Below are 19700 nucleotides of genomic sequence, written 5' to 3'. Positions count from 1 at the left end.
CAAGCGTGAGCCACTGTGCCCAGTCTAACCTTTTTTTTTTTTTTTTTTTTTTGAGACGGAGTCTCGCTCTGTCGCCCAGGCTGGAGTGCAGTGGCCGGATCTCAGCTCACTGCAAGCTCCGCCTCCCGGGTTCACGCCATTCTCCTGCCTCAGCCTCCCGAGTAGCTGGGACTACAGGCGCCCGCCACCTCGCCCGGCTAGTTTTTCGTATTTTTTAGTAGAGACGGGATTTCACCGTGTTTGCCAGGATGGTCTCGATCTTCTGACCTCGTGATCCGCCCGTCTCGGCCTCCCAAAGTGCTGGGATTACAGGCCTGAGCCACCGCGCCCGGCCCTAACCTCTTATAACATATGTTATAGAGTATATTCGGGCTTCTGTGAGGAGGGCTGTATTAGTCAGGGTTCTCTAGAGAGACAGAACCAATGGGACACACATACACGCAGAGACATATGAGAGGAGACTTATGGAAGCCATGTTCCACGATAGGCCATCGGCAAGCTGGAGAACCCAAGAAGCCAGTAATGCGGCTCCGTCTAAGTCCAAGTCCAAAGGCCTGAGAAACTGGAAGGCCGCTGGCACAAGTCCTGGAGTCCAAAGGCTGGAGAACTTGGAGTTCTGATGTCTAAGGGCAGGAAAAGAACCGTGTCCCAGCTCCAGAAGAGAGCAAATTTGCCTTTCTTCTGCCTTTTTTTTTCTATCCAGGCCCTCAGCCAATTGGATGATGCCCGCCCACATTGGGTGAGTCCACTGATGCAAATGCCAATCTCTTCCAGAAACACCGTCACCGCATACCCAGAAATAATGCCTTACCAGCTATCTGAGTGTCTCTTAAAGCAGGCAAGTTGACACCTAAAATTAACCATTACAGGGACCTAGTCATTCTAAAGAATTCAGAGAAAACAAAACAAACCAAATGTGGATATTTAGCAGAACTATGTAAAGGATTTTGTGAAGTTTCTGAGAGAAAGCACACCTTACTTCACAGCTATCTACTTATTGGAGTCACTTCACAGTCACTTCCCACTTCACCATCCCCACCAAGTAATTGAAAGATGAAACAAGAATACAAACCATTGATATCCAGCCCTTCAAGTGACTTAAAAACAAAACTAAAAATATCAATAATGCACAAACAAGCAGAGATGAGATTTGTGAGCCCTCAACTCACACTATTCTTTAGTAAATTGCAGATCAGAGTAGTATTGCCATCATTAAAAACAAAACAAAAAAAACCCAAAACACGCACACACACACACAACAAAAAACAAAAACATTTTCCTTGCCCAATACAAACAAGGGAAAAAAATTCTAGCAGAGGCCAGGCGTGGTGGCTCATGCCTGTAATCCCAGCACTTTGAGAAGCCAAGGCAGGCGGATCACTTGAGGTCAGGAGTTCGAGACTAGCCTGGCCAACACGGTGAAACACCATCTCTACTAAAAATACAAAAATTAACCAGGCATGGTGGTGTGCGCCTGTAATCCCAGCTACTCAGGAGGCTGAGGCAGGAGAATTGGAGAATCGCTTGAACCCAGGAGCGGAGGTTGCAGTGAGCCAATATAGCGCCACTGCACTCCAGCCTGGACGACAGAGTGAAACCCTGACTCAACAAACAGAATGGAACAAAAAACAAAAAACAACAAAACAAATTCTAGCAGACATCTTGCCAAAAAAACAAAAACAAAAACAAAAAATCCAAACCAAAACAAAAACATCCAAATGAAGTAGAAGAATATACTATATAAAAACATGAAAATTACACTTTTCAAGAGGAACAAATATGGATAAGAAGAAAACATTAGACAAAATACTTCCTTATCCTCTGTGGGTAATTAAATGTGGAGTCCATGAAACAAGAGATTTTAAAACATTGATAAGACAATAACATGACATTTTAAAAAAGCTGGCAGAGCTAACGAAAGAGGAGAGGAGAAAACAAAATTATTATATTATTTAAAAACACGTTAAAATAGCAAGGAATCAAACTAATACTGCAGAAATCTGAACTATGATTGGAGAGAATAGACTTGACAAAATCATATAAAATATTAAAAAAAAATAAACACATGCCATTAAAGAAAAATATGTAATAGAACGAAGATCTAATAAATAACTAATTGGTAATGCTGAGGAACAAAATAGGGCAAGTTTACCAAAAATACAAATTTAATATTAATACAATAAATAGTTTGTGAAACAAAAGGAAGGTTGTCTTTGCAAGGTACAACCTGCTTCACATGTTCAATTAATAAAATATTGACTGCCTATTATGTAGTAGGCATTATTCTGGTTGCTTAGAACACACCGGCAAAAATTAGCCAGGTGTGGTAGCAGAACATGCCTACAGTTCCCGCTTCTCAGGAGGCTTAGGTGGGAAGGATCACCTGAGCCTGGCAGGCTGAAGCTGCAGTGAGTCACGACTGCACCACTACACTCCAGCCTGAGTGACAGAGTGATACCCTGTCTCAAGAAAATAAATAAATAAAAAATAAACATGTTTAAATAAATATGAATTTTTATAAGAGTTAGTGTCATGGTTATAATCTTGATAGAAATTTATATCATTTAAAAATTGGGCGGGGTAGGCAGGGCATGGTGGCTAACACCTGTAATCCCAGCATTTTGGGAAGCCGAGGTAGGCAGATCACTTGATAAGTTAGGAGTTGGAGACCAGCCTGGCCAACGTGGCAAAATCCCATTTCTACCAAAAATACAAAAATTAGCTGGGTGTGGTGGGGTGTGCCTGTAATCCCAGCTACTTGGGGGAGTCTGAGGCAGAAGAATCACTTGAACCTGGGAGGTGGAGGTTGCAGTGAGCTGAGATCATGCCACTGCACAGCAACCTGGGCGACAGAGCAAGACTGTCTCAAAAGAAAAGAAGAAAAAAATAGTAAAAAGAAAAAAAAAATTAAAAAGGCAAGTAAATAAAGATAAAGAAAAAAAAAAAAAAAACCAACAATCCAAGAGATTTACTTCTAAGTGGGGTCTGGGAGACTTCTAGGTTAAGAAATTCATCCTCAAGATAGAGAGTGGGGGACACCAGTTTTAAGGACAAAATAAAAGTCAATGTTTAAGGGCAATGATGCTTCTTAGATCACTGTAGCAATTATCACTCAGATCTTCTTACCCCTTAGGACTCATGTCTGTATCTTTTTTTTTTTTTTTTTTTTTTTGAGACAGTCTTGTTGTGTCAGGCAGGCTGGAGTGCAGTGTCATGATCTCAGCTCACTGCAGCCTCAACTTCCTGGGCTCAGGTGATCCTCCCACCTCAGCCTCCTGAGTAGCTGGGCCTACAGGCATGAGCCACGATGCCTGGCTAATTTTTTACATTTTTAGTAGAGATGGCATTTCACCCTTGCCTAAATCTTAAACGAGGATTTTCTGCGAATTAAAATAAAAAGGGCTGTTTCATTAAAAATTCTGGGAGACAGTGGGTCCTAGGTGATGTAGTATGACAAAAGACAGGGAGAGGAATCCTCCCCTTTTCAGAAAAGTGCTCCAGAAAGCCCAATGCAACTTTGGCATGGGCTGGCAAATTATACTATAGGACAGTGACAAGGGACAGCACCTTCAGCACAGACATGAGTCCTCTGTGCCAGGCACTGGCCATATTAGGAACTTCATGTGGAGATGATTACATCAGGGCCAGGCATGGGATGACAAAAATGGACGTGATTCATAGCTGCTGAGAAGTCATCGAGCATGTAGGAGACACTTCCATGCCGCCTCTTCAAATAGTTGGGAAGGACTTTGAAGAAAGGCTCATAATTCAACAGATTGGGCAGAGTTGGTCAGAGTCAGTTTGTGTCAGCTGTTGTAACTTTATTTGACTACCAAGGTGATATAGCCTGCAAACTATAAATTATACTCAAGATGCCATTTTGCTTAAGCCTTTGAAGTTTGTTATTGTTTAATTATTGAATAAATAACAACAAATATTAAGGGAACACTCAGCCAAGGTTTATTTTGAAATAATTGTAGATTCACAGGAAGTTTAAAAAATAAGTACAAAAAGGTCCTGTGCACCTTCAACCAGTTTCCCCCAATAGCAACATCTTAGTAACTACATTACACTATTAAAGACAGTACACAGACACTGTGCAATCCATGACTTCTCTTCAGATTTTTTCACTTTTTCATGCACATATCTAAAGTTCTATGCAATTTTATCATGCGTAGATTTGTATAACCACCCCCTGATCAAGATACAGAACTATTTTATTACCACAAATATCTCCGTTGTTACTCCCTTGTGGTCACAGTTGTCTCCATCCTCTTCCATCCGCTCCCACCCTCTTCGTAATCTTGGTGACCATTAATCTGTTCTCCATCTCTATAATTTTGTCTTGAGAATGTTATAGAAATGGAATCACACAGCATGTAATCTTTTGAGATTGGCTTTTTTCATTTAGCATGATTTCAGATGTTTCTATTTTGGGAAATATGATGTCAATTATTATGATTTTGTATTTGTCGTGGGATAAAATAATATTAAAATGTCTACCTTCCTAGATTCACCTAATAGCTGGTATTATTTCTGACTTATTTGGCAACTTTGTATTATTTTATATATTAAGAAGTCTTACCTGTAAACAGAAATAGGGTTCTGTTGGTTAAATGTTAACTAACTACTGCCTACCAGAATGCCTTAAGGGAAGTGTTCAAAGGTTACATGTTGTCCAAACATAATAGCGACGGGGGTGATGTCTCTCATCAGAAAACGGTGTTTCAGGGGAATTACTTAGTCAAATCAGAAAAAAAGCACAAGATAAAATGTTAGAAAAATTATAAACTACATTATTTGTAACCGTCTTTTCAAAGCATAGAGCAACTAGCAAATAGAGAAAATGTAACTCCATTCACTATCAAGACGACAGTATACAGAACCTACTGGTTTCAGCTCAAACCAGGTCATGTGGGTGATATCTGAGATACCTGATTCCAGAAACTTCTGTGGGATGATAGAAAGCCATGGCTCTTCCACATCACCTAGACTATGGGAACAGCTAGGATTCTAAAAGTGGTTCTTGAGGAGCTAAACTCTATGCTACCTACTATTTTTGAATCAAAGTGACTCACAAACCCATGGAGCTTAATCTATAAGAAGTTCTCGAAATTGGCCAGGCACGGTGGCTCAGGCCTGTAATCCTGCGCCCGGAGCTGGTGGATTCTTGGTCTCACTGACTTCAAAAATGAAGCCACAGACCCTCGCAGTGAGTGTTACAGTTTTTAAAGATGGTGTGTCCGGAGTTTGTTTCGTCATTTAGATGCGTCTTTTTCTTCTGGTGGGTTCACAGTCCTGCTGGCTTCAGGAATGAAGCTACAGACCTTCCCAGTCAGTGTTACAGCTCTTAAAGGTGGCATGCACCTAAAGAGTGAGCAGCAGTTAGATTTATTGTAAAGAGCAAAAGAACATGGCAGCCAGACTGGGGAAGGGGACACAACTGGCTTGGCGATGGCTGGTTTGGGCAGCCTGCTTTGATTACCTTATCTGGCCCCACCCACATCCTGCTGATTGGTCCATTTTACAGAGAGCTGATTGGTCCGTTTTGACAGAGTGCTGATTGGTGCATTTATAATCCTCTAGCTAGACATATAAGTTCTCCAAGTCCCCACTGGATTAGCTAGATACAGAGTACCAATTGGTGTATTTACAAACCTTGAGCTAGACACAGAGTACTGATTGGTGCGTTTACAATCCTTTAGCTAGACACAGTGCTAGACAGAAAAGTTCTCCAAGTTCCCCCACTGTTAGCTAGATACAGAGTAGGGATTGGTGTATTTACAAACCTTGAGCTAGACACAGAGTGCTGATTGGTGTATTTACAAACCCTGAGCCAGACACAGAGTGCTGATTGGTGTGTTTACAATCCTTGAGCTAGACACAGAGTGCTAGAGGGAAAAGTTCTCCAAGTCCCCACTAGGTTAGCTAGATACAGATCACCAATTGGTATATTTACAAACCCTGAGCTAGACACAGAGTGCTGGTTGGTGTATTTACAATCCCTTAGCTAGCCATAAAGGTTCTCCAAGTCCCCACTAGACTCAGGAGCCCAGCTGGCTTCACCTAGTGGATCCTGCACCCGGGCTGCAGGCAGAGCTGCCCTTCAGTCATGCTGCCCCTGCACTCCTCAGCCCTTGGACGGTGGATGGGACAGGGCACCACGGAGCAGGGGGCCGCGCGGGAGCCCACCACGGAGGAGGGTCTGGGACACGGCTGGCTGCAGGTCCCGAGCCCTGCCCTGTGGGGAGGCAGCTGAGACCCTGCGAGAACTCGAGTGCAGCGCCCGTGAGCCGGCACTGCTGGGGAACCCGGCGCACCCACCGCAGCTGCCTGGTTGCTAAGCCCCTCACTGCCCTGGCCGGCCGGCCGCTCCAAGTGCGGGGCCCTCCGAGCCCGTGCCCACGCCCACCGGAACTCGCTCTGGCCTGTGATCGCAGCGCGCAGCCCCAGTCCCCGCCGCTGCTTCTCCCTCACACCTTCCCGCAAGCAGAGGGGGCCGCCTCCAGCCTCCAGCCTCCAGCCTCCGCCAGCCCAGAGAGGGGCTCCCACAGTGCCGTGGAAGGCTGAAGGGCTCCTCAAGTGCCACCAGAGTGGAAGCCAAGGCAGAGGAGGCACCTAGAGCAAGGGCTGCTAGCATGTTATCACCTCTCAATCCCAGCACTTTGGGAGGCCGAGGCAAGCAGATCACTTGAGGCCAGGAGTTTGAGACCAGCCTGGCCAACATAGTGAAACCCCCACCTCTATGAAAAATACAAAAATTAGCTAGGTGTGGTGGCACATGCTTCTAATCCCAGCTACTAGGGAGGCTGAGGCAGGAGAATTGCTTGAACCTGGGAGGCAGAGGTTGCAGTGAGCTGAGATCACGCCACTGCACTCCAGCCTGGGTGAGAAAGCAAGCCTCTGATTCTAAAAAACACGCAAACAAAAAGTTCTTTGAATTTAGAACCAAGGGGCAGGGGAAAGAGTTAAGGCTTCACCTTTTTTTTTTTTTTTTTTTTTTTTTTTGAGACGGAGTCTCGCTCTGTCGCCCAGGCTGGAGTGCAGTGGCCGGATCTCAGTTCACTGCAAGCTCCGCCTTTCGGGTTTACGCCGTTCTACTGCCTCAGCCTCCGGAGTAGCTGGGACTATAGGCGCCCGCCACCTCGCCCAGCTAGTTTTTTGTATTTTTTAGTAGAGACGGGGTTTCACCGTGTTCGCCAGGATGGTCTTGATCTCCTGACCTCGTGATCCGCCCGTCTCGGCCTCCCAAAGTGCTGGGATTACAGGCTTGAGCCACCGCGCCCGGCCAAGGCGTCACCTTTTTTGTTGTAAACTGTTTTCTGTTTTCTTATATCTAGGCTTCTGTTGTAAAGCTGGACATTGAGTATTTAGGAAATGCCAAACAGTTTTGTTAATTTCAGTCAGGTGCACTGTCTTTACATTGCAGACTTCTCAGAATTATTGTTAGTATGAATAATAAATTTCAGACACACTTCATATTTACCTTTATTTATTGAGAGATGGGGTCTTCCTGTGTTATTTTTTAATATTGAAATTTGGAATAGCAAAGATAGGGGTGATGTTCTGCTATTTTTAATATTAAAATCTGTTAGCTTAAAGCATAGGGTAAGAGATACATAATTTTAATAATTTATTTTTATTTTTATAAAAATATAGAGACAGGGTTTCACCATGTTGCCCAGGCTGTTCCCACACTCCTGAGCTCAAGCAATGCTGCCGCTTTGACCTCCCAAAGTGCTGGGATTACAGGTGTGAGACATCATGCCCAGCCAATTTTTTTTTTTTAAATAAACTGTAAATTGGTGCAGCCTTTTGGGAATCATTTTCAAAAAAATTATCAAATTTGAATCATAGTGGCTATAAAGGCTTTATATAAAGGATTGTGGGAGTATATAAAGGATAAAAAGGCTTATATCCTTTGTTTCTCAATTCTACTTCTAGGGATCTATTCCTCAGATGTAATAATACGCGTGCAAAGATATTCATACATTCATGATATTTTCTGCAATAGTGTTATTTTGAATACTTGGAAACAATGTAATTTCCACTGTTTTGGAAAAGGTTAAATTATGAAATGAAATTATGAGGCTGGCCATAGTGGTTCACGTCTGTAATCCCAGAACTTTGGGAGGCCGCGGCGGGTGGATCATTTGAGGTCAGGAATTCAAGACCAGCCTGGCCAACATGGTGAAACCCCGTCTCTACTAAAAATACAAAAATTAGCCAGGCAGGGTGGCAGGCGCCTGTAATCCTAGCTACTCCAGAGGTTGAGGCAGGGGAATCGCTTGAGCCTGGGAGGTGGAGGTTGCAGTGAGCCGAGATTGCGCCACTGCACTCCAGCCTGGAGTCTCCCTTTGTCACACAGGATGGAGTGCAGTGGCACGATCTCGGCTCACTGCAACCTCCACTTACTGGGTTCAAGAGATTCCCGTGTCTCGGTCGCCCGAGTAGCTGGGATTACAGGCGTGCGCCACCAAGTCGGACTAATTTTCCTATTTTTAGTAGAGACGGGGGTTTCACCATGTTAGCCAGGCTGGCTTTGAACTCCTGACCTTAAATGATCTGCCCGCCTTGGCCTCCCAAAGTGCTGGGATTACAGGCATGAGCCACCACGCCCGGCCATAATCCAGGATTTTTAGGTGAAAAAAAAAAAAAAAAGAAAAAGAAAAAGAAAAAAAAGAAAAATGGTAAAGGTTGCCCGGCGCGGTGGCTCACGCCTGTAATTCCAGCACTTTGGGAGGCCGAGGTGGGTGGATCACGAGGTCAGGAGTTCGAGACCAGCCTGACCAACATGGTGAAATCCCGTCTCTACTAAAAACACAAAAACTAGCCGGGCGTGGTGGCGGGCGCCTGTAATCCCAGCTACTCAGGAGGCTGAGGCAGGAGAATCACTTGAACCCGGGAGGTGGAGGTTGCAGTGAGCCCAGACTGTGCCACTGTACTCCAGCCTGGGAGACAGAGCAAGACTCCGTCTCAAAAAAAAAAAAAAAAAAAAAAAAGGTAAAGGTCTCGAAGGATGCACGCAAAATTTTTACAGTGGTAGACATGGGCGGGGGTGGTTTGGGAAGAAAAATATAATTAATAACTTTTCAATATTTTATATCATTTGAATTTTCCAAAATGAGCATTTATGCTGATATTACTTGTGTAGCTAAAAAAAAGTTAAGGAAATTTCATCAACAGAATATATCCCAAATACAGCGATAGAAAGACTGCATCAGCTACTTATCTTGTTGATTCTACATTTCCATCTGGCAATGTTTACAAATGCAACTTAATATTTAGATTTAATATACAAAACAAAATATATTTGACATTTTGGAAGAGGGACTGAGGTTAGATACAGTACTTTAAGAATGACCTCACCGAATCACTCTACCTATGTGAAAAGTTTTATGCCAAAAACATACATAAACTGACTGAGGAATCCATTCAACAGTGACGGCTGGAACCTGATTTTCTTTTGTATCCATGCAGTGCCCGGCACATAGTAGGTTAATACTGACTGAATGATGAATGAGTCCACAGTTTAGATCTTTTTAGTAGCACCTACTGATCTGAAAGCAGGAAATTAGCAAGGATAGATGTTTGAGGTTCTTGTTAGTTGCTTTTCAAATGACGAAGCCACGGGGAGGAGCCCCGCTCTTTTTTACTCAGGAGGTTAAGACTTTTGCTTAACAGTTTAGTGGGTTACGTTTTGGTGATCTTTGAGTTGAAAAAGTATTCTATTTCACACTAAAAAGGGAAAAAAGCAAGCGTGTTGTCACTCGTTGTATTATATATATACTTTTTGCTCAGACCAGAGGAGAGGGCTCTCTGATGCAAACGTTTCCTGGTTGTGAAACTGTGAGCAAATCACTCTCTTTATATCCATATTTTCATCTGAAAAAAGCGAATAATGAGTAAACTTTTTTAAAATGCTAGAAATATAGCCATTCCATGTTTGTACAATGAATTTTTCATGTACATTCAATACTAGACGGTCAGGTCGAAATGCACTCAGATACTTAGAGTGTATACAAATTCCAGTCCGGGCGGCCTCTTTCACCTCATTCATCGCCCCAGCCACACCTATGGGGCTGCTGCCGGTACCAGCGGTCGACTCCAGCGCGAAGCGGCCAGAGGCTGGCCCCTGGACGTGCCATCTACAGCCTTGCGCACGCGGGGCAATTCCACCTCGTTTCTGGGGTCCTCGCGGGACATTCCTGCCTACTCTTGGGAGTCGGGTCCCCAAGGCTTTTCCCGCCGGCAGAGGGAGGCATTCAAACCCGGCAGCCCCGGTCTGCGAAGCCGGAAGGCCCGCGGGGCCGCGAGAGGGCGGGTGGGGCGCGCGGCGGAGCGGGAAGCACAAGGCGCGCGCTCCCGCGAACGCAGGAGGGAGGCTGGGGGCGCGCGCGCGCGCCGGGATGAGGGGCCGAGAGGCGGGGTCTTACAGCGACCGCTGGAAGAGGGCGCCCCAGAGCCGAGCCGGAGGCCGGCTGCGAGCCGGGCGAGGGTGGGCGCGAGCGCAGGGGCGGGCCCCGAGGGAGGGCGGGGACGCTGAAGGGGCGGGGGCGGGCCAGACGGGGACGCGCTCGCGGGGTGGGGAAGGCGGGGGCGCGGCGGTGGCGGGAGCGTGCCCGGTCCCCGCCCCTGTTTCCCACTCTCCTTCCACCTCGGACCGGCCGGGGCTCCGCAGAGGCGACGCTCGCTTGTCCCCGGAACCGCCCTGCTGCCGCCGCCTGCTTCCTCCGCTTGCGGTTAGCCCGTCAGTCCCTGCTCTGTGCGCGCCTCCGTCTGGGCCATGGATGGGTAAGTGCTAGGCGGCGCGGCGGCCGCACCGGGTTGCTCTGGCGCCGCTTCCACCCGGCTCTCGGCGGGACGCGCAAGGGCTGGGAAGCCGTGCGCGGCGCCGGCGGCCGGAGGAGCGGCCCCGGCCAAGCCCGACGGTGGGGCTTCCGGGCGTCTCTGTGGGGATCCCGGAATCGCCGAGGCGCGGTCCGCCGCAGCCTCTCTTTTCCCCACGCGGTGCCCGGGACACGTCCGCTCCTTCCCAGCCTTACTCGACACACCCGGGAGCGGAAGAAAGCCCGGTCCGGCCGCGGTGCCGGGGTCCGCCTTCCGCGCCCCGAGTCCGGGGAGCCCAGCTCGGCCTCCCGACACTTCCTCTCAGAAAATGGTGCGCGGCGCTGGGGGAGGCGGAGGCGGCGCGCGGGGCGGGCGTCCTCCTGCCGGGGGAGTTGCTGTTTACCGGCGAGGTGGGGCGAGCGGCCGACGGCGGGTGCAGGCGTCGGTACGGTCTGGGCGGCGACCTGGTCTCAAGCCGCGGTCCCACGCGGGGTCCCCGGGCCGCCGCGGGACTTGGCCGAGGTCTCCCGACTTGTGCTGTGAGATACGTTAACGTTTTCTCGACATCAGGGATCTGGACTTAGTGACCGTGGACGCTTCCCCCTCACCATTCTCTCTCCCCAAGAAACTTAATGAATTCTCTGCCCGCGTATGTAAAATATGATGTACGAGCGATTTTCGGGGGCCTTTCAAATGCTCAAAAATTTAATGGGGGTCCGTGACCAAAAAAAAAGGTTTAGAGTCTATGTATATGAACGGTGCTCTGGGGACTCAGGGATATGGGGTGGGACTTGACATATTTTGGTAATTAAAGTAACAACTCTGTTAGGATCTTGGTGAATTAATTGAAGGTTGTAGTGTCTGTACCTACAGATTAAAAAAAAATCTCCAACTCGGTTTATTCCCTTTATGTATTTGAGGTTTTGTTTGGCTTGTTACCTACTTTCGATGACAAGATTTCTGTAAGGTTGTGGAATATATGCAACTTGCTAGAACAGTAAAAGTCGTTCACATGTTGCCATATAGTTGATAATTGTTATGCTATTTGAAGAAGATGAAATCTTCCAACAGGTTTTGACCTCATTAGATTTCATTTATTTTACTTTCACAATATTAAGTGTATATGACATTTCGGATTGATTCATTTGAATACAGATTGCACACTGCTCCAGATATCGAAGTGGAATTTTAGATTTTATTCATGATTGGGATGTTCTTTATTTTTATTTAATTGAAGCTTTAAAAATTTTCTTAAAATTATAACTTTTGGGTACACAGTAGGTGTGTATATTTTGGGGGGAATTGAAGCTGTTTTTATTGTTTGAAGTTTCTTCGAGAATATTGTTGAAAACTTATTTCACATTGCCTTATTCAGTTAGATTTTATATGTTGAAACATTTTGTGGTCGTAAAGATTTGTGTCGTACTAATATTTTGGTTCAGGCAGGCTGTGAAATTAGCATTTCATTATGTGTAGTTAATTGTCTGGAGTGTTTGACTTAAATATGGATGCAGGCTATTCTTTTGTGTCGTAAAATTTATAGTTTTAATAAAGAGGACTCTTGAATTTTGCATCTTTGCTGTTAAACTCTAAGATAACTGTGAAGTGCAAACTTACTTTTTGATAGTGTTTAAGAAGTTAACTCTCCCTTCACCCTATTTGTGGTTTTAGAGGTAGTATTGGGTTTATTGGTTTCAATATGCAAGGCAGTTATACAGATACTGACTGGAAGGTAAGTTCATTTGGAAGTTTAGGTCGGAGCATAAGTTGCCCTTTGCATCAGAACCAATAATCGTAGTGTTAAACAATCTTATTTTTTATGCAGCAAGGGTCCAGTTACTTTTTACATTTAAATTTTAGACAAATGAATTTCAAGTTTCAGAAGTTACAAGGAAAAATAAAAAATCCACGTGGTATTTTTAAAACACTTTACATCATCTAGAGTCATTTGTTAACTTTTATGAGGTAATGATGACATAGGTTATTAACAATATGTAGAATGTATTTGTAGCTTTCTTCTAGGAGATACGAAAAAAACATCAATCGAAGACAGTTTCTTGGGGCTTAGAAAAGAAGAGTTTTTGTATGGCAGGACTTTAAAGGGGATTTTCACACCCTGGTCTTAAGGGATGTGGTTTAAGAATACAGTGCATTTTTGCCTTCAGGAGACTAATTAAATTTCTACATTTTCCAACAGCCTGAAAAAGATCCTTCTTCCTTTTTTGGATAGTTAAAAAACAAACCACAAGCCACCAGTCAACATATCTTTCTAGTTCCTCCTCAAATCCCAACTGTCTCTTGTGTGTGTGTATGTGTTCATTTCCTCCTGAGAGATAATTTATACTTAAACATAGTTTTGACGTGATAGAATATTTTTAAAAAGCAAATCTTTGAAAATTTTGATGTCTGAAATGTGATGTTTGTATTTATTTTAGTTCTGAGAGACTGTCTTAACTATATTTTGGTGAGCAATTTTGGGTGGTAAATGCAGATTTGCAAGATGCCTTCTATTTCTGTAAAATCCAAGCACTGGTTTTGTTTCATTTAAAACCTCAGACACGATTATTCATGCCAGTGACTTAAAAGAACAAACTCCGGTGATTTTAAGTTTTGGTTTGGCTTCGTTAAATGAGGGTAAATGGATAAACACTCATTTTTATTGAAGTACGACTATACTTTCCTAAATACTAAAAGATAACTTAGGATTTGTTTCTTGCATTGGTAGTAAGGATTTGCTTTTACACTCTGCTGTTGCTAGACTGTCTCATCATTTTTCTTTGTGTTAATATTTCACAACTCATCCCATTCTTATTTTTATTATTTATTATTATAATGCTTTTTCCCCCTTATTCTTACTATCTCTGTCTTTTAAAAACTTGTTCTCTAACTTTGTTTTCCATTTTCTCTTTTTACTTTTTCCATACAGTGTTGTTACAGATCTTATAACAGTTGGTTTAAAGGTAGGAATCTTTTACTATCCTTTCATACGCATTTTTATATCTTTTGGCATATTTTCAATCTCACCTGTTCATAAAATTATCTGCTTTATTGTGTAATAGTCTTTCATTTTTACTTAGCTTCAAAATAAGTAGACCTGAGGTAATTTTGGATTTTACGTATTTATAAGGAGGAACTATAGTATTATGTATAGCAGTTAAATGTAGCCTTAGGCTGGGTGCAGTGGCTCACACCCGTAATCCCAGCAGTTTGGGAGGCTGAGGTGGGCGGATTGCTTGAGCCCAGGAGTTTGAGACCAGCCTGGGCAACACCGTGAAACCCTATCTCTATTAAAAAAATAAAAAATAAAAAAATTAGCTGGTCATGGTAGTGCGTGCCTGTAGTCCCAGCTACTTGGGAGGCTGAGCTGGGAGAATCACCTGAGCCCGGGAAGTCAAGGCTGCAGTGAGTATGATTGTGTCACTGGACTCCAGCCTGGGCAATGGGAGTGAGACCCTGTCTCAAAAAAAAAAAAAAAAAAAAAAAAAAAGAAAAAGTGTAGCCTAGACTCTGATTTATCTTTTTACCATGTCCTTTCTTATATCCTCTTTCATGGATGTATCAATGAGAATAATCTAAGCAGGTGACACGTCTTTCTTTAGTGCCTACTATGTGTCAGGTGTTTTACGTGTATTTTTACTAATCATAGCAATCCTTCAAGGTGAGTAATCAGTATTCCCATTTTAGAGGTGAAAAAATAGCTTTAAAAAGTTCGTGTCCAAGATGTGGTACACTAGTATTCAAACTCTTGTCTTCCAGGTACCAAAGCCTGACTTTTTTTTCATTATACCTAGCTTTCAGCAATGAGAGTTGTGTCTAAAAGGCAAACATCCAGAGAGCTGGATAATTAGTGTTTTATAATAATGATTCTTCTAGGTTTTAAATCATTTCAGTTTTACCGAAGTCTTTTCATTTATTGGGTTTTGTTTGTTTGTTTGTTTGTTTGTTTTGAGGCGGAGTGTCACTGTTGCCCAGGCTGGGGTGCAGTGGTTCAATCTCTGCTCACTGCAGCCTCCACCTTTGAAGGGGTTCAAGTGATTCTTTTGCTTTAGCCTCCTGAGTAGCTGGGATTACAGGCACACGCCACCATGCCTGGCTAATTTTTTGTATTTTTAGTAGAAATGGGGTTTCGACACGTTGCCCAGGCTGGTCTCCAACTCCTGACCTCAGGTGATCTGCCCTCCTTGGCCTCTCAAAGTGCTAGGATTACAGGCATGAGCCACTGCACCCGGCCCACTTATTGGATTTTTAAATATAAATTAAGTAAACAGTGCCCATCTGTATAAGACTTAAAATATCTGGGTGTTCTAAACGTTCCCTTAGTATTTTAATATTTGATATAGCTGAGTTGAGAATCTAGTTCTAGAAGCCACTTACAGTTCAGATTATTGTAGAAAGAAATAATTCATCTTTGTTTTTATGTATCTTACACATTATAGATTAACTTATGTAAATTTGTTCCACCACTTTGGGTCCATCTGTGTTCATCATCTCTTCTTGCTAGCAAATTTCAGGCTCCTGCTTTATTTGCATTTGTAGGATCTGACAGTGGTGTTCATTCATGGATTTTTGTTGTTTGTTTTTAACTCTGTCACCTAGGCTGGAGTGCAGTGGTGGCATGATCATAGTTCATTGCAGCCTCGAACTCCTGAACTCAAGCCATCCTCTTGCCTCAGCCTCCAAAGTAGTAGTAAATCTACAAGTGTGCACCACCATGCCCAGCTGGGATTTTGCTATGTTGCCCAGACTGGTCTCAAACTCTTGGTCTCTCAGAGTGCTGGGATTGCAGGCATGAGCCACTGCGCCTGCCCTAAAAATATGTCTTGATAAGTTAAAGAAAATTTAAATGTTAGATGCAGGAACCATATTTGAATACAAGATTTGGCTTTCTGACTACCTGCTTTTGGCAAGCACTTGGGAAACAAAGATCAGATCCTACTCTGAAGAGAAGATAAGCTTACTAGTTGATTCAGTAGCAATCTTTATTTTTATAGACTTAGATACTGGGAATGTAAAATTATGCATTATCTGGAGAAATTTCTCTAAGATTGTTCTTTTTGGATTCCATCCAAGGAAGCTTAATTACCAAGTAAATACTAAGAGGCCAATAAGGCTCATAATTCATCTAGATTGTGTGAAAGATAATCTAGCAGTTACTTAATTTCCCTTGTATGCCATCTGAATATGATGACACAACAAATGGTTTCAGCCAGTGGCAAGAGTGGATTTCAGGTTATCTTCCGTAAGTTGCTTTCCTGGATTCAGAAGAGTAATATGAACTTTTAAAAAAAGAATTGAAAATGCTCTGTAGTATAACATAAAATCCATTGTTTTAGAGAAAGAAAACTGAGTTGTTTTTAGAGATTAAGTGATTCACCAGAATATGTTAAGAGGGCAGGGATTTTTGCTATTTTCTTCACTACTGTGTTTCCAGTGTCTGTCACATAATAAGCTCTCAGAAATATTTGATGAGTGAATGAATGCCAAATTGTCACATGGCTAGTTAGGTAGCATACTTATACAGGAACTCAAGCTTTCTCATTGTGCTAGTGTTTTTTTTTTTTTTTTCCCCCTCTATTAGTCATATACTGTGGTGAGAAAGAAATCATTTCATTTTTTAAATTGGAATTTTCTTGAAGACGGATAACATTTTTCAGGCAGCTTAGGACTGTCTTATGTTATAACTAGGTGTATACCTTGGATATTCTTTGTGGTGTTACAATTTTTTGAGCCTTGCCAAAATTAAGAAAATTGGTTTCTGATACTACTTTCATGAAAAATTTGTTTTATTTCTTCATGTAATTTTTTTGTTTGTTTGTTTTTTGTTTTTGAGATGGAGGTGTCTCCCTCTGTTGCCCAGGCTGGAGTGCAGTGGCGCAGTCTTGGCTCACTGCAACCTCCACCTCCTGGGTTCAAGCGATTTTCCTGCCTTAGCGTCCTGAGTAGCAGGGACTACAGGTGCATGCCACCATGCTTGGCTATTTTTTTTTGTATTTTTAGTAGAGACAGGGTTTCACCATATTGGCCAGGCTGATCAAACTCCTGACCTTGTGATCTGCTCACCTTGGCCTCCCAAAGTGCTGGGATTACAGGCGTGAGCTACTGTGCCCGGCCTTCTTCATGTAATTTTTGTATTTTGAAATGCTTATTGGGAAACTGAGATGTATTTGCTATTTTTTTTTCTTTCTTTGAAGACAGGCTCTACCTCTGTCGTTGCCCAGACTGGAGTACAGTGGCACAATCATGGCTCACTGCATTCTCCACCTCCAAGGCTCAAATGATCCTCCTACCTCAGCCTCCTGAATAGCTAGGACCACAGGCATGTGCCACCACACCCTGTTAATTTTGAAATTTTTTTGTAGAGACAAAGGCCTCACTATGTTGTCCAGGCTGGCCTTGAATTCCTGGCCTCCAGTGATTCTCCTCCCTCAGCCTCCTAAAGTGCTGGGGTTACAGGTGTGAGCCACCACACCCAAGCATAATTGCTGTCTTTAATTTTGAATTCCTATTTTTTTTTTTTTTTGAGACGGAGTCTCGCTCTGTTGCCCAGGCTGGAGTGCAGTGGCGCAATCTCAGCCCACTGCAAGCTCTACCTCCCGGGTTTACACCATTCTCCCGCCTCAGCCTCCCGAGTAGGGTGGGACTACAGGTGCCCGCCACCACGCCCAGCCAATTTTTTGTATTTTTTAGTAGAGAGTGTTAGCCAGGATGGTCTCTATCTCCTGACCTCGTGATCCACCTGCCTCGGCCTTCCAAAGTTCTGTGATTACAGGCGTGAGCCACTGTGCCCAGCCTGAATTCTTTTAAATGAAGAACCAACTAGATGATAATGAGTGATAACTGTACATGTTTTAAGAACTTTATTATACCATATAAATCAAAGTGTCAGCCTGTGGATAACATGACATTTTGTGTGTCTAGCTTATACTTTTATTATTAACTAGCTGGCTTATTTTAAACTCAAATATTCCTCATAATCCTGGTTATTTTTTCGAAATACTGTCATAGCTATTAGAGTATGATTTTAAGAAAATGATGGTCTTACATACCAAATATGTTTTAGACTTTTTCTGGGTTTTCCTATTTTAAGTGAGTAGATGAGTATGAAAAACTCACATATATGGGAAGGACCATAATTGGCTTATAGAAGAGAACAATATAGCATATTTAAATTAATTTTTGAGGATTAGTTTTCTGTTTGCTTGACCAGGGGTTGGCAAACTACGGCTATGGGCCACATTCAGCTTGCCACCTGTTTTTGTAGTTTTATTCAAACACAGCTGTGCTCATTCATATTGTCTGGCTACTTTTCACACTACAAAGGCAGTCGTGGTTGTAGTGGAGACTGCAAAGCCTAAAATACTTACTCTCTGGCCCTTTACAGAAAACGTTTGCCTGCTGCTGTACTTGAGCTATAGGAAATGTAGAAGGCATTTGCTGCAATCTTTTTCCTTTTAAACTGAGCTGTAATTTACATAGAATGAAATGCACATGTCTTAAGGGTACAATTCAGTAAAATTTGACACTTGTATCCACTACTGTTTCCTGTATACCTCATTCAAGATAATAGAACACCCACTCTAGAAAGTTCCCTGTTGCCACTTTCCAGACCCAGTTAAGGCAGCTGTTCTGATTTTTATCACCAGAGATTAGTTTTACCTGTTTCGTTTGTTTGAGACAGGGTCTCACTGTGTAGCTCAGGCTGGAGTGCAGTGGTGTGATCAAGGCTTACTGCAGTCTCGACTTCCTGGGCTCAGACGATCCTCCTGCCTCAGCCTCCTGAGTAGCTGGGACTACAGGTGCACTCCGCCACTCCGGGCTAATTTTTGTGTTTTTTGTAGAGACAGGGTTTCACCATGTTGCCCAGGCTGGTGTCCTGGGCTCAAGCCATCTGCTTGCCTTGGCCACCCAAAGTGCTGGGATTATAGGCATGAGCCACCGTGCTTGGCCAGTTTTACCTGTTTTTGAACTTCATATAAATGGAGTCATAGAGCATAAAAGCTCTTTGATGTCTGACTTCTTTTACTCAGCAAAATGGTTCTGAGAGTCATCCTTGTACTTGCATATATCAGTAGTTCTTTTTTTTTTTTTTTATTTCTGTGAGTATTCCACTGTGTGAATATAATGCAGGGGTTTTTGCTTCTTAGTTCAGCTAAATCCAGGTTCTTGTGTCACAACCAGGAAAAATTAGGCATGTGGACACATTGAAGGGTGACGAGAGTGGAATTTATTAAGCGAAAGGGGAGCTCTCAGCAAAGAGAGGGGTCCCGCCAGCCGGCTCCCACCTCAGATTGAATACCAGGCCACTACACTGGAGTTGAAGAGGCCAGGCTCCTCCCCAGCCTAAGGTGCAAATTCCTGGTGGCTCCACCCCCTTCCCCTAGTGTGCATGTGGGCCCTTAGTCTGAGCCACTCCACGTTGATTTATTTCGCTTACTGCACGTGTTAAGTGATGGAATTTTTCACTGTGGGCATGTTTAGGCAAGCCCCTTGTGCATAATGACCTGGGCAGGTTGAAGGTTCTCCAGGGACCCTTCCCTCTTTACCTAGTCCTGACTCTATCAAATACATAACGATATTTAAAAATTCATTCTCATGTTGATGGACATTTGGGCACTTTTCAGTTTGGGGCTATTACGAATAAAGCTACCGCGAACATTTATGTGTAAGTCTTTGGGTATATGTATTTTTCATTCAATCCATGACTAGGAGTAGAATTGCTGGGTGATAGGATATGTATATGTTTAAGTTCATAAGAAATTGTTCAACTGTTTTCCAAAGTGCTGTACCACCTTACACTCTGATCAGTTTTGTATTAGAGTTCAGTTGCCTCATGTGTCAGCCAAACTGACAACACGCTGGGTGTTGTCAGT

General features: G+C 43.5%; 1 protein-coding gene across 9 annotated transcripts in view; it reads left to right on the top strand.

Moving 5' to 3' along the window:
- Positions 1-10594: 10594 nt before the first annotated feature.
- Positions 10595-19700, top strand: part of LOC105481081 (polypyrimidine tract binding protein 3) — a 117749-nt gene continuing 108643 nt past the window's right edge. For 3 of the 9 annotated variants that reach the window (XM_071078179.1, XM_071078173.1, XM_071078178.1), the window contains exon 1: positions 10645-10794. The gene's annotated coding sequence lies outside the window, so the exon portion shown is untranslated. Of the gene's footprint in view, positions 10795-11236; positions 11480-13755; positions 13791-19700 lie in introns of those variants that run through there. The other 6 variants (XM_071078180.1, XM_071078177.1, XM_071078175.1 and 3 more) reach the window with 6 other exon arrangements.

The sequence above is a fragment of the Macaca nemestrina genome, chromosome 14 (genome assembly GCF_043159975.1).
Source record: "Macaca nemestrina isolate mMacNem1 chromosome 14, mMacNem.hap1, whole genome shotgun sequence".
Classification (NCBI taxonomy): domain Eukaryota; kingdom Metazoa; phylum Chordata; class Mammalia; order Primates; family Cercopithecidae; genus Macaca; species Macaca nemestrina.
This window is presented reverse-complemented; position numbering and strand designations above follow the sequence as displayed.